This window comes from Triticum urartu, chromosome 4, assembly GCF_003073215.2.
Source record: "Triticum urartu cultivar G1812 chromosome 4, Tu2.1, whole genome shotgun sequence".
NCBI classification, from domain to species: domain Eukaryota; kingdom Viridiplantae; phylum Streptophyta; class Magnoliopsida; order Poales; family Poaceae; genus Triticum; species Triticum urartu.
In genome coordinates this window covers 161,641,075-161,645,222 of record NC_053025.1, presented here as the reverse complement: position 1 = coordinate 161,645,222, position 4,148 = coordinate 161,641,075, and the positions used below count along the sequence as shown (strand labels likewise).

At 45.5% G+C, this 4,148-nt stretch overlaps 1 non-coding gene across 1 annotated transcript; it reads right to left on the bottom strand.

The window, feature by feature from the left end:
• Nucleotides 1–1,016: 1,016 nt before the first annotated feature.
• On the bottom strand, nucleotides 1,017–1,091 carry TRNAP-UGG. Its single transcript has one exon. It is a non-coding gene; the product is annotated as a tRNA-Pro (tRNA).
• Nucleotides 1,092–4,148: the final 3,057 nt, after the last annotated feature.

Sequence of the window (4,148 nt, the reverse complement as noted above, 5' to 3'; positions counted from 1 at the left end):
TGTTACGTTACTTCGAATGGAATCCTCACTTGACTAAGCATAAGCGAAAACGTGGCTGAGAGTAAGCAATCCCCTTTCCTAGTGGTTGAGTCATGATCAGAAATATTGCGAAAGAAAGTGAAATGTCCTATCGTCGTCCCAATTTGGGTAATCCACGATGTCTCCATTTTATGTATCCATCTTGACTCGTTTTCGGTGTATCGATAGTTCGTTGTATTACACTTTGAACTAACCTAGAGGCCGTGCTTAGGCGAAAATCGATATCAGTGAAGTAATCCCGGAACTCTAGAAATCGTGAAGAATTTATTCCATTTTGTTAAATATCGCGAATATAGTGGAAAAAACTCTAGAACATTCCTTTGAATGGAATGTTCATTGGGTTCGACTTGTTGTTCGACAAAATAGAAAGCTGTCTCTCGTATGTTATTGTAAGGTGATTCATTCATAATATTTCTTATGTGCGGTTTCAAGATGCTAAAAAAGTAGATTTGGTAATCGGCTTTTGAGCTCCATTATGTGGACTTCATCAATTTGTGAATTATGGACTTGGCGGTAGTGGTCAATACTAACTGCACCGTCTAAATGCTCCCTGACCAAGTTTGCGTACTCGTCAGGGTTGAGTTGAGGGGGCAGCCCGTGCGCTAATTGGGCTTCGAGGTGGCTATACGCGAAAAAAGCTCGCTTTCTACTGAGGCCTGTTCTGTCCTAAACTGTTCCAGAATGTTATTTGTTTCATAGGAAGATTCCAAAAGCACATTGATGCCGAAAGAATCTTCGGAACCGGTGGAGAGGCTATTCTGATTGAAGTCTAGACAAATAACATGACTGAGGTATGTAAATAAAACCTGTGAAATAGCTATATAATATGATCTAAATAGAGAAGAATACCAAAGATAATGGATTGCAAAATAAGCTTTTTAGCTTTCTTTTTCTTTTGTGCGCGCTTTTCGCCTGCCTTCCCGACCGCGGATAGGCTACAGGGCTTTGCACTTCGGCCCCATTGTGTGAATACCACATCAAGGTGACAGGATTCGAACCTATGGCCCTCTGTACCCAAAACAGATGCGCTGACCAGACTGCGCTACACCTCGTCTCCCCCTCAGAACATATGGATCTACCCGATCCATAAAGAAAAGAACCACCGCTTTTAGGAAATTTTGACAATTATCTTTCACTTGCATTTTCTTTCGTGAAGGCTCGCTCTCGTTCTTCTTACATCTTGCCCTTTTTTCTTGAGAATTGTATCTGTGGCTACTGCTGTTTTGCCATTCTGTCTGTCCCCAATAATGAACTCTCGCTGACCGCGCCCTATAGGGATCATCGAATCGATAGCAATAAGCCCTGTTTGAAGAGGTTCATATACGGAACGCCTGGAAATTCTACTTGGAGCAGGAGATTCAATTAAGCGAGATTCGGAAGCTACAATTTCGCCTCTCCCATCAATAGGTTTAGCCAGAGCATTTATAACACGAACCAAGTTATATACGCTCATGGGTATCTGAGCAATTCTTCCTGTTGTTTTTACAAAACTTCCCTCTTGATGCTAAACCATAGCTCTAACTGAGTCAAATTCCACAATTTCTAAGAACGATATGCTTTTTTTCATTTTCCACTGTGAAAGCTTCTCTCAATCCCTCCCTAGTCCTTTCTTTCCTGGGCACAGGCTTACCTGGTTGACCGCCCACATTCATTCATTGTTCGTTCTGTTGTGGAATCGAACCACAGAGCTAGCGCAATTGGGATTTAGAGTCCCATGCGTGAAACTAAAGAGGATTTTCAGTCCTCTGCTCTACCAGCCAGAACCTAGAAGGACACTTCACACCCGATTTGACACAGCTAGACTGGAAACACTGCTTGTCAAGAGCACAGACCCCAGTATAGAATACTTTTTTGAGTATGTTGGTAAGGTCCAGTCATCCGCTTCTGTGCTTGCACTTCTGCGTAACTAGGGGTGCAAGTCCAGTACAGCATACTTTCATAATTGAATCAAAAGCGTCGATACATGAAAAATCTCTATATACGATATTTATGACACAGAATGTTGTTCTTTCAACATCATTCCTCAACAATTTTTTCATTGTAACTAACTCTCCGTTCTCTCCGTTCCACTTTGGTTTTCTACTAATAATTACCATGATGAATTTCTCTTACTGCCTGGTTCCGCATTGGATTTTGGAAACTTTTGTTTAGAAAGTGGTGTCACGACCGTGGGGATCAAATGGATGGTTCAGGAAAGTCTAGTGAAGCGGCACGGTCTAATCATATAGATGAACATAGTGGTATGGTTCCATAGAAAATTATTGGAGGCCATTACCGCCACCGAAATGGTTTCCATGCTCCGTTGGATGATTTGACGATATCGCAGTATCAAGCTAGAACGGTTTCAATTTGTAGGACGGGAAAGAAACCTCATCCTTTGGTGCACACTAACCGATGAAGCTCAACCCTCTCTCGAACTGAGCTATTTCCGCTTTTTCGAACAAAAAGTTCGAGTAGTTCAGTGAAAAAACGGTCAAGCTTTCTTCCATCCTTCCTAGCTCCTCGAGCTTGCACCCGCTCGACCCTTTTTCATTGTTCGTTCTGAGGTGGATTCGAACCACTCTCTCCGTTTGGATTTCGAGTCCAAAAGGCCCGGCGAAAGAGGATTTTCAGTCCTATGCCCGCTGCCAGCCAGAACGGGATTTTTCCACTTCACACCCACACAATCAGGATTTGATGAAATAGCTACGTTTTTTTTCTTATTTGATTCGGATACTGTCAATCTACTGTCCATCTTTCTCTTTAGTTTTCTCCTTTCTTTCTCCTCAACCTATCTCCTTTGGATGGACTTACGAAAGAATAATATCTAATCTCCCCATCGCGGTTAGGATCCCATGAACCAGGAGCGCCAGCACCGGTTCCTCGATCTTCCTACTGGAGGCATGGTCATGGCTTTCATTCATTCATTTCATTCTTTGTTCTGTTGTGGAATCGAACCACTCAAAGGATTTAGAGTCCTTTTACCAACCAGTCAGAACCAATATTTCTCTGCTATATTCTGTTTTTTCTTTGTCAGCTAGCACAATTTGGATTTTGAGTCCAATGCGCTAACGCTTTCTTTAGTTTTCTTTCTTGATTTTGATACGATTTTTTGAGCAACTAGCACGAAAGCTGTTGCGCGTTAGCGCATCCGTTTTCTTGCTCTTTCTCCGGGCTTTGACCATGTCTCCCGAGCAATTTCAGTACATATGGCGCAAGACGATTCCACATATATATCGAGGTCGGAATGGGATCGGGTGTTTTCACGTCTCACCGTAGTGCCCGGTTTGTCTTGATTGGTGATTGATAAACAAGAAGGAAAATGGAAAAGTAGAAAATCTACATGTTTATACCGTTGAGGTCCTTAGTTTAGTCAAGTAGGCGAGGGCATTTCCATCGCGAAGGATTCAATCCAGCCACAGGTTCCCCTATGGCTACCTTGTTACGACTTCACCCCAGTCGAAGACCCCACCGTGGTATGCGCCAATAAAACCACCAAAGGCCTTTGTGGCACTAGTGGTACACAGAAGTCATGGGTGATCATTGGTCCAATGCTTCGGGCGAAACCAATTCCCAGGGTGTGACGGGCGGTGTGTACAGGGCCCGGGTACATATTCACCGCGGCATGCTGATCCGCGATTACTAGCGATTTCAACTTCATGTTCCCGAGTTGCAGAGAACAATCCGAACTGAGGCCACGCCTTTTAGAAAGAGCCACTCAATGCAATTCTCTTTTAGGCGAAGAGAGTATGCCCAACTGGAGTGGTTTCCGTCGTAGCACGCCACATGTACTATCGCCGCCCCCCGCGGCCGCCGGCCCGTGCGGCCCGGATCGGGCCCCCGCGGCCCCGTCGCCACCCGCTGCCTCCCACCGGCTCCGCCGCCCGCAATGCCTCGCCTCGTCGCCGCCGCCTCCGCTCGGTGCCGCCGCCACCGACCTTCTCCGATGCAAGCTCCAGCCGGTGCTCCCTCGCCAGCATCGTCCTTCCATCACCTTCGACCGCCGCGTTTCTCCATCTCCAGCGAGATCCCGGTCATCCTCGGGTTCTGTGCCACGAACCCTAGATGTAGCAGGTTGACCCCGAAATTCTACGAAGTCCTTTTCCTTCGTATAATTTTCATGCCCTCTT